General features: G+C 43.6%; 1 protein-coding gene across 1 annotated transcript in view; it reads left to right on the top strand.

The window, feature by feature from the left end:
- The first annotated feature begins 8132 nt into the window (after nucleotides 1-8132).
- The window catches only part of palm1b (paralemmin 1b), a 22991-nt gene continuing 10658 nt past the window's right edge, over nucleotides 8133-20465 (top strand). The window contains exon 1 of the mRNA XM_029460560.1: nucleotides 8133-8492. The gene's annotated coding sequence lies outside the window, so the exon portion shown is untranslated. The remainder of the gene's footprint in view (nucleotides 8493-20465) is intronic.

The following is a 20465-nucleotide window of genomic DNA, read 5'->3' as shown; positions in this document are numbered from 1 at the left end:
TTTACTGCAACTCTAATGAAAAGGATCTTCTTCATTGATTCTTGGGGTTACGAGTACTGTGATGCTCATTCACACTGTACGCTCACACGGCGACATACACACTCGCGTGAATGCACACAGCCGGACTGAAACGGCACAATTGCTACATTTGCTCCTTTCCTGTGGGCTAGTGTCGGGTTTCCTTAATGAATTCTGCTAAAATGTCGGTCAGTCCCAGATGACCTGAAGGGATGCTGTGTGTGTGTGTCTGTGTGTGTCTGTGTGTCTGTGTGTCTGTGTGTCTGTGTGTGAGCATGTACACCGGCTGTATCTTCTGGTGAATTAAAATGTGCCCCACAGTTAATTCTTGATGTATAGCGTCGCCTGATTCACCTGCATTGAGGTGGATGATAGCGCAGATATGAGTTGTGGGTATTTGTATAAAAGTAGAACGTGGTCCAGATGTAGTGAGGTAATGTGTCCATTCAGATATGAGTCACATTTAGTGCATCTTTCTATCTGTATGCATGTTTGTTTCTCCCGTGTGTGTGTGTGTGTGTGTTTGTCCAGTGCTTTGGATCATTGAGCTGTGTGATGAGGCTGTACAGGCAGCGGGGGTGCAGATGGTGTACTGAGGCCTGAGGACAGTCAGCTTGTCCATGACTCACACTCAGCAAGCCTCTCTCTCTCTCTCTCTCTCTCTCTCTCTGGTGGACCAGAAAGCACAACACAACAAGTGTGTATTTGTGTGTGACGGAAGGAGGAAACAAAAATATGTGGACTGAGCTGTCTTTATGCATGCATCTATTTTTGCAACTGTGTGTGTGTGTGACAGTCTGTGAGAGCGGCTGTCCAGGGGAAGCTGCTGACAGTCTTTTCAGGACTGATTTACCACCGCACAACAGCACAAAAGCCTTTTGTCCGCAGCTTCACTTTTATCTTTGTCACTTTGTCACTATCATTCTACCTACTGTCATCTCACCCGGCTCCTCTTGAACCTCTACACATGAAGGACGGGGGGATTTAGAGATTTGGAGCTTATATCCTGATGTTCCACCAGATTCTCATTGTAAAGGGTTGCATTTTACTTTCAGTCTGATCAATATAGGCCGTAATTGTTCTTAAGAATCAGATATCCATCTCTTTTTAGCATGAAAAGATTGTCCTATCCAAACTTTTGCCTTTCTGGTTATGATTCTGGCAGGCGTCTATTACATTGACCCCTGTTTAACAGCCCTTTTGAAGGGGCTTCTGAAAAAAACAAAAGTGATGGTTTCATATTCCTATGGCTATAACGGTTGTTTCATCCTGAGATGTCCCACAAGGGCTTTTTAAACCACGTTAGAAATCCCACCATGTGTCGACCAACCAGACACAGACCTGTTAGCCAAACTCTTTCAGATAACCAGCCTTAATGTGCCAGTCAGCCGTCTACCGCCACAGCTGGGGGCTAACACTGACATTTCTAAGAGGGCGGCTTCACTGAGTCAGTCGCTGTATTTCCTTGTTTAAACCTAGGGGTCCAAGACAAATAACTTTTTTTTTATGTGACTAAATCATGATCTACTCCCTGCCAAAGGAGCTGGTAATGTTCACAAGATCCACACCCAGAATATGCGAACACTTTGCTGGTGGAAGGAATGATTTCCCTCCTTGAGGATAAAAGCTAGCTCCTTTTTGCTCTTGCACTCGCAGGCTACAGAGGGTGATCCATGTCGTATATCAAGCTACATGTTAGCTGTTCCAGCCCAGCTGGAGCCTGACATTTCTATAGGCTTGTGGTCACCTCACAAGACCACTGCTGCTTTACAGGAGCTTGATTTTCAACCTCACTGATTCTTTAGATATTCCTGACATGGACCAGTTTTATTTTCTTCACCTGGACTTCACAGCCATGCTAGCAGCTCTGCGAGGCTCTACTTAGGCACTGCATTGCTTCGAGCTGAACGCTAACGACAGCACGCTGTTACGACTCGGACGCAGGGAAGGAAGACTCAATTGCACGACTCCAGACACAAATGTAAAGTGTTTACTTCAATAAAACAGAATCACACTGGAACTTACACACGCTATGACAAGAATATGACAAGACGAACTGGCAGACAAAGGGAGACAGGACAATTTATACAAGAGGTGAGTGGGTACAGGTGGAAACAATCAGGGGCGGGGCAGATGCTGACGATGGCGGGAAACCACACAAAGACAGGAAGTAAACACAAGACATGATTACAAAATAAAACAGGAACACAAATCCAGAGTCATGCCACACGCTAACATAATATTTGCAATGTTCACCATGTTTGTTTAGTGCTTCAGCATGCTGACAGTTTTTTAATGAGCAACAAACACTCGGGTACAGCTGAGGCTGATGTGGTTATGTTATTAGTTTTGCAGATTTCCTGGCAATCAATCCAGTAATTGCTGACATTTCCCCTCAAAACCACAAATGTCAAACCACTGGTGGCGCTGGAGGAAAAGTCAGAGGATAATCACTGTAAGTCTGATTCCATCCTCCAGAGACCATGAATGTCTGTGCAGGATTTCATGCCAATCCTTGCAGTAGTTGTTGGGATATTCGTGTCCAGGCTGACCAACAGACTGACATTACCGTCACTATTACCACAACGATTGCATGGCTGAAAACTCATTAAACTCATCCAAAGAAAACAAAGACACAGCTGAGAGTCTGCAAATAAGACTGTTTCTAAAAATTCCTCGAAAGTTGACTTTGTAAAGATGCAAGACTTTTCGCGTGACAGCTTAAAGATACACTCTACAAAGCACAGAAAGTTTGCAAGTCTTTCCGGCCCCTGCTCTCTCTCTCTCTTCTCTCTCTCTCTCTCTCTCTCTCTCTCTCTCTCTCTCTCTCTCTCTCTCTCTCTCCCTCTCTCTCTCTCTGTGCTTCTCCAATTATACTTGCCTTGCTGTCTCCTCCTGCTTTGCTCTGAGAACTGAGGCGATATAAAAAAAAAATAGAGATGGAAAATGGACATGCATGGCTGTGCCCAGAAACACACTGACTCACCTAAACCCAGATCTAGAGGTTCAAGGCAAACATCCTTCTGCAGGCGGGCGCGCAATCATATACGCATAAATATTCGCATACACAAATACACTCTCGCTCCTAATTTTGCCCTCGTGCCATTTGTCTACATCTAGAAGGCGGGGGGGGGGACAGTACAGTGTATTTGAGCATGAGTGGGCTGATGCGGTCGTGGCCCTACATGCATGAGTAAGACTGTACAGTACATGGCTTCGATACCCTACAGGCCTAGCAATGGGTAGTAGCACACTGACACAGTTATTAGACCAGACTAATTGGCTCTGGGAATATGCGTGTGTGTGTGTGTAGGAAAGCCTTGATATATGCATGTCTTGATGTATGTGTGACCCTTTCATGCATTCGTGTGGAACCCTACACACAACACTCTGTTCTTCTTCACTGCCCTCTCACCTCTTAAACTTCTCAAATGTGGATGTAAGAAGTCAAGTGTGCATGTTTGCATACGTGCGTGGGCTCGAGTGTATCGTGTCCCGGATGCATCTGCAAACTCTCTGCATATGTAACGTGAACAACCGTCTTACCTCTACTCCCGTACGTCTTCTCAAATTCATAAATATCTCTCCTGCCAGGAAAACACTGTCAGATGTGTCAGAGTTTTCTAAAGGCAGCTCTTGGCAGACGATCACGCTCTCTTGCAACAGTCTGACCCAGTTTCAGTCCTCACATCGGCACAGTTAAGATGTTGAGGGATATAATGCATTGTATACAAAAAACAACAACCATTTAGCTAACTCTGCAGCCTTGTACCTAACTACAAAGTCACACAGAAATGGTACACGTGATCAAATCTGCAACACATGCACCTGTGTACTGCAGCTCAGATGTAGTGTTTCACTATTGCAAATAATCCAAAAATGAATTTAAATAAAAAAAGGCAGTCCAATCATTATTCCAGTCTAAATCAGTCGGTCTGGGAGCCTGAATTTAATGAGTAAATTAGAGCTCTGCGGCGCTACACTAAGCTGTACTTATGCCTATAATCCATCCTATTTCATATCAGCTGCAAGCAGGGGAGCGGAGTTAAAGACTGCATCTAAATGTGTCTGACTGTTTCTCAGTAAGTTCTAACATGGTAGTCATGCTACATCTTCTTATTGCATCATACCAGGTGAGTGATGATCAGAGGTTGAAGTATGAATGAGAGAGGGAAACAGCCAAAGGAGCAAATAAAGCCACAGGGACTGTAGAAAGGGATGAGAGGAGGCGATGAATGGATGGGATGGAAGGAACAGAAGAGAGAATGCAGGTGGGAAAGCAAAAATGAAAAGGAAGGAAGGAAGGAATAAAGTAAAAGAGAATTAGATTAGTGGCACAAAAGGAAACAAAGGAGAGAGAGAGAGAGAGAGAGAGAGAGAGAGAGAGAGAGAGAGAGAGAGAGAGAGAGAGAGAGAGAGAGAGAGAGAGCAGGAAATGGATAAAGGACAAGAAGGCAGTAAGGACAGAAAAACAGAAATGAATGGAGGAGAGAGAAAGGTCAACTCTCAAGTGACTTTATTGGTTAAAGAAAGAAAGAAACGAGCCGTCACTCCACTGTGACTTTCAGTTGAGCCTCTGAACGGATCACTTTGTTAACCACAATACTCGCTGACCTGCATAACAGCCCCCGATTAACACATTGTCACATCTGATGGCAACTTGATCCAGCAGTAGAGAAGGGAGGAAGGAAGGGAGAGGGGGGGGGGGGGGGGGGTGTTATAGTGATGGCATGTATGAGAGACAGACAGATATTAAGAGAGAAGAAGAAGTAGGATAAGCGTGTGTGTGTGTGTGTGTGTGTGTGTGTGTGACAGTAGGTGTATAACTAATGATGCTGCCTCATAATGAGGCCGACACATCCGTTCACACTCACACATCTCCATTGCATGTCCCTCATTATTCCCCTGCGGGCTTACAGCGGCAGACTGATGTGCATTTGTGTGCATATTCAAAAGGACAGCCAGATTAAGAGAACAGTATTTTAAAAAAAAAAACAATTTCCGACGGAGACCAAGCGCTCGTCTTTCATTATTCATGTCTGGTATTCTGCCGCCGTGGAGAGAAGCACAAAGTGATGTAGAAAAAAACTGAGACAGGAGGAAGGAGAGAAGAGAGGAAGAATGACAAAATGAAGCAAATTAGACAGAGGAGAGAAACATTATCTTTTGATATACTCCAGTTAAACAGCTCATTGCAAACCAGAGCAACAGAAGAAAAGTGCAACACTTCGCCCAACTCCCACACACAAACACACACACACACACACACACATGCACAACAACATTTCAATGAGGAGAATGCAAAACAATCTACAGTAGCCCACGGAGGCACTGTTGACATTTTAAAAGCATACAGTGAGAGACGGAGACTGAAAGCAGAGAAGAAGTGAAACATTTGGGCAATTTTTTGTTCTGGCCCTGTGCACTGAGAGTGTTCCAGGATGGAAGGAAACTCTTTATACTCCTTCTCCCTCCAGGCCTCAATCTGCCTTTCAGCTCCCTTCCTCACTCTCTCTTATCCATTCACTTTCTCAAACACCCCCCCCTCACCCCCTTCCTCCCCTGCTCTGGATTTACACCCGCCTCCTCCAAATTCCACTCGAGTTATTTTCGTTTTGGGTAATTTTTTTATTACGCCGATGTTTATTCATGACCGAGGTTCTGAGAGAGAGATAAGAAGCCAAGTGCTGAGCTGGCCCCGAGGGCTGTGAGGGCTCCAAGTCAGCCTGCACACGCACAAACACACATGCACATAAACACTACTGGAAACACATGTTTGCATCCACGTTGGTATGAAGACACACACACACATGCTAACCCTCCCACAAACACACAACGGTTTCGGTTGCCGGTGAAACGCCACTATCAATATCACATTGATACTCAGCCGGCTGCCTCTTTTCTGCTGCTTCTGTTTGTCAAGGAGAACATTCTTTTCTTTTTTAAGATGTCAGTACCCAAACATGTCTGACCCTCATCTGTCAGCAGTGTTTATCATGATGTCATGACACACACACACACACACACACACACACACACACACACCACAAGGGAGACTGTGTTTCTTTTCCAAACCCACCCCCTCCTACGTGTAGCTGTGTTTGTATGTTTGCCTACTTGGGGATTCTGTGTATGCAAGCGTGCATGAGTGTGTGTAGACGAATTTGATCAGTTCAAATGGCCAGAGGGAGAGAGATGAGAGACGTGATGTGCAGAAAGTGAGCAAGAGACACAGAGAGAATGAGGCGCTTGTCTCTCAGATTAAAATCCTTCTCATTCTCCCTCACCGGCTCCCAAATCTGCTTAGCCACTCTTCTATTCCCACACCTTTTTCCTAAGTACCAAGACAATACACGCCAATCTGATCCCTTTCTGTGCTTCTATTTTTGCACATTTTCCGTCTTTCCGAATTCTGAGAAGTCATGGACGGAGCGTGAGTTTGTGTTTGGCATGGAGGTACCAGCTAATGTGATCACAATAGTGGAACTCCTTATACAAAGCAGGTTTTTGAGAAATGTCCTCATTGGTCTACTTTTTCGAGACGAGGAAGTATGTTGAACAACCTCCATGCCCCATTTTAACAGCTTAGGCTACAACGTATTGAGTTCAAACAACCAAATATGCATTGATTTGCAGGTGAAAAGATATCTGAACTGTGTTAAATGTAGTTTATGCCTAAAAAAAGTCAAGTTTTAACGCAGACGTCTACATGTCGAGATGACTTTCCACCTGAAAATCATCAAATCGTGTCTTATTTCGACGTGACCTCTGCAAACAATCCTTAAAGACCATATTTCCTCTGTCAGTTTCTTACGATGAGAGATGGCGTCCTGCATGAAGAGACAAGTTTCTGTTCGACAGGTGTTGGTTATTTCACATGAGAGATTTCATTTGTGTTTTTTCCCCTCAAATTTAGCAGCATTTGATATCATCTGAAAATGTGATGAAACAAATGTGATCAAACCAAACTCACACATTCCTGATGAAGCAGATTAAGTGAGGGTTATTTTTTCTTTTTACACTTTAACTTTGCATTCTTAACAATGTGTTTTTGATGTCATAGAGACATTCTTAGGATTCAAACCCAGGTTTTCACAGGTCATTGATGTCACAGGTCATAAATGTGTTGTCTCGGGTACATACATCCTGTGACAACACATTTACTGCACAGTGCAGAAAGCAAATGTATCAACCGTATTAAATTAATAATGTTTCATTTTTATGAACCGTATAAGCTAATAAAGATTACTTTGTGACATAATGTTTGTTTTGTCCCGTATCGTAGTATACACGCAGTTTATTAGGGCATTGCTAAAACTAATGCAGTCCAGCAATAAATCCTCCCTTCATGAAGGTTACCATGTCCCATGACTCATGTCTTTGTTCACATGTAAGAAAAATTCTCTTGGATGTTAAAATATATATATATATATTTCTTGGTCTAACCATCACCAGTGAATTGGGAGAGACAGAAACCTGCAGTGACGACGGAGCGAGTCTAGAACACGAGCACCACCTGCTGGAGTTTGCGTGCAGGTGCAACATATTTTGGTTCGACTGAGGATGCAGATGTGACAGAATAATTTGGGTCAGACAATAATAGGCAATTACAAAATAGTTGAACTATGTTAGCATTTCTTTTTATTACTGTGATTCATTTATTTTATTTCTGATTTTTATTTTATTTTATGGAATACATAATCTAACAAAGACAGCTCGTTGCTTCAGGCTGTGAAGCCATTAACACCCAAAGCCTGAGGTTATTTATGTAACAGAATGAAAACACGTCTTGAGAGGTCTTGACATTGAGCCTCTCCACCACTAGATGGAGAAGTAGGGCACACACACTGAAATAATGGTCCTTTCTCCTCTGCTTTTGGAGAACTGGATTTGAGCCCAAGTTTAGGCTGCACGTACACCGCTCCTCTGCAGCCCTGAAGCAGACAGCCTGGTTCCTTGGACGTCATATGATAAGGCTGGAGGAGAGCCAGCAGGGCCCCAGTTTGGAGAGGAGGACCCATATCTCAGTCAACGCGCACAGTCTGGGCCCCCTTTATCTCCACAAGGCAGGGAGGCGTATCCTTTCCCCCCTCTCCCACTCCCCTTCACATACCACTCTGACTCTCTCTCTCTCACACATACACTAACTAGACTACAACCTGCTTATAGACGACGCCCCACCGCCCAGGAGATTTCCACTTAGGGCAGAGCCAAGTCCGTCGTGCGTCTATTTCGCTCCAGAGGACACCATTTGGGTTTTTATTATTGTCGGGCTGCGCGCTCATGCTGCCCACGGCATCACCTCGGCAATAACAGGAGGGGTGCCAGCCAGAAGAAGAAGAGGAGGCGGAGGAGGAAGAGGAGGAGGAGAGGAAGGGGTGGTAGAGAATTCCGAATTGACGCTCAGAAATAAACAAGAAGACACCCTGTTTGGAAGACGTCCGTGGCGGGAAGCGAAAGGGATCTGCATCTGAGTAAGTCGTGATTTACAGTGTGCGGTGGTTGTGCCCGTGTTTTCATGTGGGTGACCTGCTTTTGGTGGTTTATCCAGCTGCTGGTTGTGCAACGGTGCAATTTTTAAGCTTCCAGCCCGGCAGCATCCTTTTAGACTCGGGCAGGAGGGGATGTCAGAGGGATGGAGACGAGGAGAAAATCAAAAAAAATAAGGAAGATATTGGTATCATAGTGAAATTCCTGACTGTAAATACGATCGTGGCATTAATATTTAAGGGTTACAACTAGTGATCGCAAGAGGCGCAGCATCCTTCAGGGGACATGGATGCAAATGTGAAGCTCACAATAAAGTCAGGCGCTGGTTTGGAGGTGAAAAATAGAAAAAACATGTCAACAGGCTTTAATAGAATACCAGAGGCCCGCTTTACTGTACTCTACTATGAAGCTATGATACAACCAGGCCGACAGGTGTAACGGGACGACATGTTTACGCAGATGGCTTTGATGATACATCATGTAATATCGATCTGTTTTGCGAGGAGAGTGTTTCAGGATGTTGTATTGTTTTTGCCTCGACGGTGATTTTCCAGTGGCGCCAGCCGTGCATTACCGTCACTGCATGGAGGAGAGATGCTGTCAGGCTACAGGCTGTGGAGGAGAGGACAGTTACAGGGCATTCTATGGTGTGTTGTGATGTGAGCAGTTTGCTCCAACATGGCGCGCATGATCTGTAAAACCTTGGCCATTACATACGCCTGTCTGGAATTTACACTGTGCACTGAACCAGGCAGGCAGTCAGGTTTTAGGATAGCAGAGAATGAGTCTGTTCATCCCTCAAATTCCCTGAGCTCGAATTAATTTCAGCTCAGGTCGGTGATAAAGTCCTCGCAGAGTATCACGTACAGGCTTCTCTTTCTGTTTCTATTCCAGTCTCTGAAATAGAAACAATATCAATTGGACCAACTCCTGGTTTTTGTATTCATGTTTGATCACAGCAGGTGACACCAGACAAAGAGTGTGTTCTTTTTTTTGTTTGGTTCTTGTGGTCCATTGTTTCTCTCCAGGGTTTCTGCCCTGTGTGAGCAGACGTCACTGTTGTGGACAACATCTTTGTTGACTAGACATGACACGTTCACGGTGCTCGGATAGAGTCTGTAAACACAACACACCCATCGAGTCCTTCGAAGTTCAGACAGGACATACACTCTTTGTTTTAGTCATCTCAGAAGCTACCGTGACACCTGTTTGATCTATGACTTCTGAGGTGACTTAAAGCGAGACATCTCCTCCATTTGTCAGCCCAGGTGTACATTTGAGTGTCATTGTACATTTAAATAAAAGGAACCAAACTTGATTTGAAGTCCTAAGGCAGGGGTGTCAAACTCATTTTAGTTCAGGGGCCACATACAGCCGGACCAGTAGCATCACAGCATAATAACCTGTAAATAACGACAACTCCAAATTGTTCCCTTCGTTTTAGTGCAACAAAGTACATTCTGAAAATGTTCAAATGTAATGATCTATCTTTTTACAAAACATTATGAACAACCTGACATTTCTTAAGAAAAGAATGCAATGCAATTTCAACAATATTAAGCCTCAGTTTATCATTTACACATGTGCATTACAACTTACAGGTCACAGTGTGTCTACAAAGGCACACAACATTTCGTCACAGGTATCTGGAACAGTGTTTTACTTTATGATCAAAACAACTAATTTTTACACTTTGCAAAGTCATCCCGCGGGCCGGTTTTGGCCCCCGGGCCGCATGTTTGACACCCCTGTCCTAAGGGCATGTTTGCAAAGTCAAGACAAGTGCAAGTAATTATGTGTTTTGGTTCATTTTGGGCTCTCTCCTGCCATTCTCTGTACTGTGTCACCGACCAAGCTATATATACATTTTTTTGAAATAACAGACAGGACCATACTTCTGAGTCAGAAAACTAAAAACTTTATAACACCCTCTTTTTCAGAAAAGACCGCCTAGAAAACGAGTGTTAAAAATCTCAGTTTCTATGGATCACAACCTTTACTTTGTTCGATCGTTGTCCAACATAGTGACAATGTGTCCTTTTTTAATGACCAAATACACTATAGCACAAAGTGCAGAACTCTGAGCTCATAAAGTAAAGCGCCAAAATAAAAACCATAAGAATATGGCCCGTTTGTTGTCTGTTCTGTCTTTTCATTGTATGAGCGAGGCATGTTCAGTCTGCTGTAGGCCTCGGCCTTGTCTATATCCGGTCGCCTGCTCTGTGTTGTGTCAGCGACTGGCAGTAGAGCTGACAGCACTTGTCTGCTCCACCCAACCATCATGCAGCATTATGACTCTGGACAGCCACATTTCTGTGTGTCAGGTTGCGTGTGCTTATATGTCTTTGGGTGTTTGCCTACGTCCCATTTTGTGTGTGTGTGTGTGTGTGTGTGCGTTTTATTGTGTCTCTGCGTGGATGGCTGTCTCCTGACCTGACAGTCCCGACACTGGGATAGATCTATTTTCGCCAATTAGAAAGCGGGAAAAAAGGGGGCTGGTGTAACCGGAAGGTCGTTCATCCTAATCTTGGACTGTCAATGAAAAACGAGTAACGCTCTTTTGCGACCAACCAACTGCAGTCAAAGTGCCCTTTAGTGAGCTCTGCCCAACAGAAGTCTGCAGTGAGCAGGAGAAAACTTCTTATATCGTTGCCCAAAAAGTGCTAACACTCACTAGCTGCCCTGATAAACACCTTAAAGAAGCAAAGGACATCCAGGTGACATTGCAGTTTTGTTGCTGATATCAATGCAATACAACCCAATGTTCACTTACACTATAGTTAAGTCAACATGTAGCCCACACGTCCTTAAAGTGGCTGTAATCAATGTTTTTATATTAACACGGATCACATTACTGCTTAGTATGTCGTAGTGACAAACTCACAGAGAATTACCACCCACCTCTGCGGTTCCCCTCTGAGCATTTAAGCGTCTTTCAGCGTATTGTTTTGGTTTTCCAGCAACTTTACACACAGTTAGCATCTAGCTGGTTGCTCCGTATCTGCTGGATGTGTAAACAAGCAACAGTTTTCACACGTTCATCATATCCAGCTCACGGTAAAAGGTGATAGTATGTCAGTGTTGTGCTTACAGCTTGTTTGGTGGAAATGCCAGGGGGGGTTAAAGGTAACCGAAAGAGACGGAAAAACATCTAATATTTTTTGCTTCGCAGCACTCCCACCGCTGACGCATGACTTGCTCGCATTTCAGTGGCAGAAGTAGTTTGGTTCATTACCAGAAGACGGCAGGCTCACAGGTTCACATCCTGCCCTGAGCGAGTAGCCCCAGAGTGATAGATATGACCAATTATCCTCAATGACCTCACTATCATTAAGAAACCATTTATGCAGTGGTTATAAAATTGCATCGACATGGTAGGCGAGGAAAATGTATGTCATGCATTACAGAAGCTTTTTACAGTTACTGTTTTGTGCTGAAAGATGCTATTGTACGGACAGATGGGAAGTGGAAGCTCGCTCAGCAGGCGCACAGATAAGGACTAACATCTGGGCGGATAGTAGAGATGCGAGATATTATTTGATAATATGATGCAATCCCTCGCAGCCTCCATGTTTTTATTCTCTTTTTATTAATCTCTGCCTCCTCTTTTACTCTTGGATAGTCACTTTTTCTTTGCACTATGTCTCATTACACCCCCCCCCCCCCTCTCCCCTCCCCTCCTTACTGCTTTGTCATGACAGATAAGGCGAGAGAGGATTTGTTTTCGTCACTCTCTTCCCAGCAGATCGTCTGTCTTCTGATGAACTGTCATTTTTAGCCACTAAGTCATTTTAATCTCAGAGGGGAAAGTGCTCAGCAGTATGTGAATGTGTGTGTGTGTGTGTGTGTGTGTGTGTGTGTGTGTGTGTGTGTGTGTGTTTGTCTTTGTGCACCCCTCCCGAAACATGAGCACACGCTCATGTGACAATCATCAGTGTTGTTGCAAAGATTATATCAAAAGCACTATTGATAAGAAAGAATTCATCTTTTTTTTTCTCTGTATATGAACCTGAAACCAACACCACACACACACACACACACACACACACACACACACACACACACACACACACACACACACACACACACACACACACACACACACATTCACATCTGGTTTAAGGGGAGAATGAGTAGTTGCTCCTGCCCCCTTATAAATGAAGCATAGTTTTTATTATCCCAGAAGAGATTGTGCAGGGTGATATTGCACAAACATACTTAGCATAAACAATTCCTCAGCTTCTTGAGGGCCTTGAGTGGGGATTGGGATCTTGCCATAAGGGAAGGCACCTATTTCGCTTAATGGTTCCTGTGTTAACGCTGAGAGGCCTCTCCAATATTCCAAGGCCGTATAGGCTTCCTATATCCGGATATATAGAGTATGCTGATTGAGCAGAGAGGAGACGGTCCATTATAGCATGACGCTGTCAGCAGGTCACATTTGTGGGATTCTCTGTGCAACATTTTGTAATCTACCAACAGTCAGGTGATTGATTTCTAGGACATTGGGTATTCATTCAATGTCTTTACATACGTTGAAATGAAGTCATGTGAGAACACTCGTACAAGGGACGCATTGTCACAATGTCTGCCTCAGTTGGGTGTTTTCTTACACATAGTTTGTCTGCAACAGTGTGGTTCATCCTCTTCCCCAGGCCCGTTCTTTGCCATTTCTATACCTGACTTTTCCACCTGTCCCAGTCACTTTACTCCACCATCCAGCCACTCCCTCCTGCCCTGCAGTAACCCCTTTCCTGCCATTCCCATCACCTGACCTTCCCCCCCCCCGTCCACCTGCCCACCCCTTTTCCCCATTTCCCTCATTGTTCTCGCAGCATATACAATATACCAGCCCATTACCACTTGTTTTACGCTTTCCATTATTCTGCCTTCCTGATCTGATGATTGTCTGCCTCAACCCGCTGGATACGTTTGACTGGCTTCCTGGTTTTCACCCATGCCTAAACGTGAACCTTCATCTCAATCCGTCCGCTCGTTAGTCGAGCTTTTGGGTTCAAACTTGCAGTTACTTCTGAGCCGTTACACCCATTGTAACAAATCCAGTTTCTCTATAGTGCAGCTGTGTCGTGAGACGCAGCAGTGGAGACTGAGCCTTTTTCTGGAGCACACATTCAAGCCCTCTTTTTCTTTTTTCAAGACTCCTAGTTGAAGAGCTGCTTCTCAGTTCTGAAGTGACTGCAACTAATTATTTTCATTATCAAATTATTTTCCAATTATTTTGTCGACTTATTGACTCATCACTTCATCATCAGCTCGTGCGTGCATCCTTCTCCACTGCAGTTCTTATTGTGGTCATGGACCTTTTGTGTAATCTCTTTCCTGAGCCTTTAAGTTTGTTCTCTTATCTGTCAATTTATGTTGACCTCTCCCCTAATGTCTAGAAGCTCACACACGTCTGCATCTTGCCAGTTCTCCTTGTAGCGACAGTTCTCCTTCCCTGCTAAAAATACAAAGCATGTTAATCAGATTGTAAACCAGGTGGGGAGCTAAAAGGCTTTTATATCACTCTGTCATGGTGGCTGCTCCACCCCAAATTTGGATTTTCTGAGAACATTCAGACACATCTGTGACATCGGAGACGCACTGTGCATGTTTTTCCACCGTCTACGAGCTGAACCTGTGTTCTGACCTCCGTGCACTGGCTGTAATCAAAACACAGCAATCAATAAAGTGTCACAAGAGCTGTGGACTCAGCGGGCATCCCCTGGATGTGTAGGAATTACCAAGCAAACACCACGACGGAGCAGATTTGCCGTATACTTGTTGTTGAAGTAATGAAGGTCAAGTGTGGTCAAGTGAAGAAATGAGGAGGAGAGACACAGGGCAGGGACGTTGTCTCAGACTCACAAGAGGCAGAACCAGAAAAGGGGGTTTCTGGAAGGCATGTGAGAACTGGGACAGAAGGTATTAGTCAGGTTGGGAGCTGATAAGGGAGAAGTGAAAGCAAAACTATACTGCCCATTAAATGGCCGAGCAGCGTTTGAAACCTTCTTCCCCGTACACCTTTCTGACGGTTTGGGTGGGATGTGTCCAATCATTTTTGTAGCTTTTTTTCGAAGGCGTGCGGAGTTGACAAAGTGCTGCAGGATGAGCTCTGTTTTTCATTTGCACAGTCACTATTTGTATGTGGACAAATGAGAGCAGAACAGTATGCCTTCGAGGAAAGGTTACATTTGAGTAAAAGTTCCACGCACCTGTGCCTCGGGTTGTCTGCTCATCAAAGTTGCAGAAATTGGGTGATGTTGACCTTTCAAACTGTCCACACAACACTCATAAAGTATATATATAAATATACACTATGCTGCATCCAAATAGAAAGTACTACTCAACCTGTGAAAACAGAAAAAGACATCAGACATCAGACATCAGATCAGTAAGACATCAGAGCTGATCTTTCTGACCTCCTCGTCCCGCCCCTTGTGTCTCTGCCTGTGTGTGGCTTCTCGTTTGTCTTCTTGGATGTTACACAGTATGTCACTCTCCGCTGTACTGATAGAACTGTTATTTATGGCTGACCTCTGGGGAGGGGGGGGGGGATAGGAGTTTTACCCTCTGACCCCTGAAACACTAACATGTGACCTCAGAAGACTTCCTCCAGTTTTTTTTTGGGATTGTTTGGCAGAATTTGTGTTTTGCTAGAGCTGCATTTGTGGTGGTGGTGGTGGTGGAGAAATTGTGATGGCCTGGGACGAGTGTATGTCTCTGTGTGTGTGTGTGTGGGGGGGGGGGGGTGTGTGTGTGTGTGGTAGGGGCAGAAAGGCAGGGAGGAGTGTTGTTGTCCCTTTTGCTCTTTTGGCCTGAAGGAAGGAAGCCGTGGAAGTGGGGAGTAGAGAGAAGGAGAAACAAGTGCCACTCCAACTCAGTGAGTGTGAAAGGGATTTGAGATTAGTTTCCTCTTCCAGACTCTCTCGGTTTTCTAATGCAGGCTCTGGGTCATTAAGCTCAAGAGGCATTTTCACAGCCATCATTCTTCCTGAAGAGGAACCACTTTTGGACCACACAGTGTTGTTTTGTGCGGATGTATGTATGTATGTGTGTGTCTCTACGTTTCCATTTCATTCAATAATAGCAAGACTTTACTATCTTGTTCGCATCTGGGTTCTTTCCACATTTTAAGTATTGGGACTTAATTAAAGTAATTAAATGTGTCCGTGACCTTAATATTCTAATTGTTCTGCTTCTCAATCTGACATCTACACAGGATTTAGTTTGTGTGAGTGTGTGTGTGTGTGTGTGTGTGTGTGTGTGTGTGTGTGTGCTGGGGAGTGTCATTATGGCTGCGTAATATCAGTTAAAAGGTTCCCGCTGTTATGAATTAACACCTGAGTGAACACATTTCTCTTTCTCGAGGCAGGAAGGACTCAGTAGCAGTAGGTTATTAGGATCTTTATGGCAGTATTTTATAACCGGAACCATCAGAGGATGTTTTCATTTGTAACGTGATATGAATCGTGTAAAATCAGTTTTTTATTGTTTCTGTTTTCCCTCTGCTTGTTTGGCTTGATAACATACTCTGTCAGATCCTTAACTCTCTATTCTCTGATTGGTTAACGAGAAGGTTTCTAATTGGCCGACAAGCTTCCAACAGTTCTTCATATACAGTATGTGGAGCAGAGACAGTTCAGAGTTCTTCCTCTGTCTTCAGATCAGTGTAAAATACTTTTATGGTTCAATTTAAAGGATTAGGCAGATGATATCTATTTTTTTTTTTTTTTTGCCATAGTCAAATCAATCCCATAAAAAGAACAATACTTCCTCAGTCTGTGGCTCTCAGCCATAATCCTATGAAAAGCCAAATGATCTCCTTAAACATCTGGGGCACTGTAGTTTTTCTTGCAAATGTCACTCAAACAGGAGTAGAGCTTATGATGGGTTCCATTTTCATTGATGGATTCGGTACGCTATTATGTTTACCAGAAGTGGGAGGGTGTTAAAGGGATTGATTCAACATAAATGACACATGTTGACTGTAATTTAAGAATGTATTGATGTGTTTTCAGTTGTATTTGGACAACAATGGAGGTCATTTGCACGAAAAACGATATCCATCTTTAATTACACAGACAGTACTTGCTAGTAGGATCAATTTACTGTTAGTTTTGGTCTTTCATGAGATTTGTTGACAATAGGAAAAAATATAAAAGATCTCACAAGACTCCTTCAATAACTCTCCTCCTGAAAATTCTTATATTTGTATTTCTTGTTGTCGTCCCATATGGTTGTATTAGTGTAGGTGTAGGTGTCAATTCAGACATTGGGCATTGTGTTTACTATCTAATGAAGAACAGATGCTGTGTGTGTGTGTGTGTGTGTGTGTGTGTGTGTGTGTGTGTGTGTGTGTGTGTGTGTGTGTGTGTGTGTGTGTGTGTGTGTGTGTGTGTGTGTGTGTGTGTGTGAGGCAGGATCAGAATCAGTCTGATTCCAGGTTGTTGTGGTGTTTGTTTAAAATAATCCTAGATTAGTGGCGATGAGACCTGCTGTAATCTGCCTCTACCACCGACAGATAGACACATAGATGGGTGTCCCGTGGCCGTCCCAGAGTCACACGGTGTGACTAGTCTCATGTCAGTACAGCGTATACTTGCTGACCCTTTTACTCTCAGACTGTGTAGCGTAAATAATGAATACAATGTCTCTTAACCCACTTTTCAGAACATATTAGTGCAATTGGCTGTAACAAACACAACTCAAAAGGCAGGTTTGTGTTACAGCGAGGGCAATCATTCTGTACAATGAGATAGGTTTTAATCAACCAAAACCAGCTGTGTTGTAGGAAGCGCTGTATCTCATTTGGGTTGGGTGCATCCTGCAAATCCAGTGGAAGGAAAAACATTTTTCTGAAAGTTTAAATCCAAGTTGGATCATCATATTATCCCTAAACAAAGATGCTGAGCAGGATACTCATTCGTTTCGCTCATGGGCATCAAGATAATCACTTTTAGGGGCATTTCAGTCCAGATACTGAGTGTGTGTAAAGTGACTGCTGGAGCCAGAGGACCGTGATGCTATTAGGAGAAGATGCTGGTGCTCTATGCAGGCAGTTAATGTGTTCCTGGAAATACTACAGAAGCAGTGCACTCAAGAGGGAACAGGGCTGGTCATTAGTCTGTTCCCCTGACTTCACCTGCCTTGACATATTGACACACACATGCCTAGTTTGAGTGTGTTGTTTGTATGTTGACTGCCAGCTAAGAAAGCTTCATCTCTCAGTTTGACTGATAGTCCAGCATATGTATCTGTCTCAATATGTTTCTGCTAACCCGTCTGCGAGCGACTCCCTGCATGTCTTCCTGTCTCGCTCGTAAACGTAATCACTCTTCTAACCGTGCTGCGAAGACGCTTGTCTTTGTGTCTGCTTTCCTTTCTCCTTGTTTGTCTATAATTTATGAGCGAGCCAGTGGGACGTAGGGCCCATGATGTTCCCACAAGGTGGACTCTTTTTTGTCCAATACATCTTCAAAATTCATTACAGCTGTAGTCTAGAGGTTAGAGATGAAGGGCTAGCATTACAATTCAGGTTTGAACGATGGGATAAGCTCGGGAAAAATCTGGGTCCGGTGGACATCTGTTGTTAACTTTGACATGAACTGGAGAGTTTGTGTCGCAGATTTTAGGATGTCCCACTGTTGTTGGGGAGACTGATTGTTTTCAAATGTATTTGTTTAGCTGTAGGCGTGGATATCGAACCTCCATAGACACTAAACCTGCATTGTTCAGATTATTAGTCTTGCAAACTTGTTTTTTTGGAGCAGATGATTCCTTATTTGTATCTCACTTTGCTCAACTTGCTGTGTGAACACAGTCTGCTCAGTTGTGACTTATGGAACTTGTCCGGCTCGAGCAGCTAAAACAGATGAAAGCTCTGGAAAAAGCTGGAAGTTGACCTTTAACCTCCAGTCCCAAAATCAAGGATAAACTTGTTGATGATTGTAGAAATAGAGACGGAGCAGGGACCCCCTTACTACATGTGTATAAACATATCTTATACAATACTTAGCTATTAAAATAATAAGTTCGCCGATTTATCTTTGCTAATATGTTTAATTCATGTATATTTCAATTTTTGGAAATTATAAAAACAAAATAACAAAACAATACGTTTCCTGTCCCCCTTCGTTAACTCTGAGGACCACCTAGGGGTCACGCACCCCCTGTTGAAGAACCCATGATAAATGCTGTTCTGTATATTCCCTTTTAAATCAACGTTCAAAGGCCACAACTGAGAACATTTGAAATCCATGTGAGATTTATGTCGTGTCAGGTGTTCTCTCGTGTTACTGCACTGGGACATTTTGTGTGCAAGCTGTTTCCAATAAACTTTGGAGTAAAAGTGTACGAGTTTTTACTCAACTGATGTCTCTAACAGAGGTTATTAACATTCATACAAAAACATGTCACTCATTCCCTTTGCACCTCCAGTCACCGAGCAGTTTCCGCCTGTCAGAGCTACGCTTGTGTGCGTGTTCGGCCTCGTGTCCGCCGACGCTCACGGTGACCTCTCCGACGTCAGTATGGTCAGCCGGTGCTTCTCGGCCTCCTTTTATATATACCACTGATGAACTGATCCAGATGCTCAGTCAGCTAGCTGCTCTGCTTCCCCTGTAACCTGAGGGTTGGGATGGGAAGAGACGGAGATTAAGGAAGAAAATAAGTCATCAAACACTGTGAAGATAAACCTGGCTGGAAGGAGGTCTTAACTACATTATCTTCATCCTTATTGTATCATTTATTAATGACTTTGCTGGCTTCTCTTATTCATCCTCTTCTTACTCAGTGCATTTCCAGATGCTTCTTCAAACTTCCTGTTTGTGCTGGATCAGGGGGGGAAAGGCGCAAATTCGAAAGAATGTTTCTAGACAGTACAGCATGTGTTTATGTGCGTGGTCGATCTGATGATTGTGGTTTTGCTTTTTCTCCAAAGGGTCTCCATGTGATGGTGATGTGGTGTGCTGTTTGAATATGTGTGTGTTGCGATCCTGCATGTTACAGAGTGTCCTACCATAATACACCCCTGAGGGACTGAGAGACTTACAAGCATGACAGAAACATATATGCTTCTTTATGTTTTTTCTTTGAGAGGAGCCAGTGTTGTTGCATTACGCGAGATAGGAACGACGTGCTCTATTGATTTGCTCTCGATACCGTCTTATTCAGCATAAATTTGGGGAATGATGCAAGCAACTTCACGGTAACAGTGGGTGTCCTGGCCACTCGTCAGGAGAAGTGACATGATCAAGCAGTTTTAACACATTCTAATGGCCGTGGAGAGGCAGTGGGTGGGGAGTTATGTAGAGTTGTTGTGTCATGTACTTGTTTTGTAAGAGTTTGGTTTGGACCAGTGCAGAGAAATCAGAGTGCCATATGTGTTGTGATACACTTTCAGTTTGGGCTGGAAAAGGCAAACAGCTGCTAAGATGCACCAACTCCAATCTGTAGAAAGCACAATCTTCTTGGGCTACATTGCTTTAGCACATTCCTGCCACACTGTTAGGTTTCCAGAGGTCTAAAATAATTATATCTATGCAAAGGTCACACATGTCATCCCTTATGATTTCATATCAATCGTGTGTCGCCCTCGTTAACTTTACTTTAAGTGGACAAGACAATCTCAGCCATGCTTGAAAGTGCAGTATAATGTGATTTCGTCCTCACACGTACATTTAAACAGACATATTAAACCATATGTCATCCATTTGTCTGAAATGTGAATTTGTGATATCGTCATAATTGGGACATTATCGAATGTTAAGCATTTGGTTTCTCACGTGATTGGTGAGTCGCTTGGTCTTTAAAAGGTCGCGATGACGTCTTCAAATGCCTCATAAAGATATTCCCTTTACATTGATAGAAAACAAAGAAATATTCACAATTGTTTCAGATTTTCATCTTAAATTCAACATTTAATCAGATTTAGTTTTAAAAAGAAAAGCGTCTGC

Source organism: Cottoperca gobio, chromosome 22 (genome assembly GCF_900634415.1).
Source record: "Cottoperca gobio chromosome 22, fCotGob3.1, whole genome shotgun sequence".
NCBI classification, from domain to species: Eukaryota; Metazoa; Chordata; class Actinopteri; order Perciformes; family Bovichtidae; genus Cottoperca; species Cottoperca gobio.
Note: the sequence above shows the minus strand (reverse complement) of the source record. Positions and strands in the feature narration are given on the sequence as shown.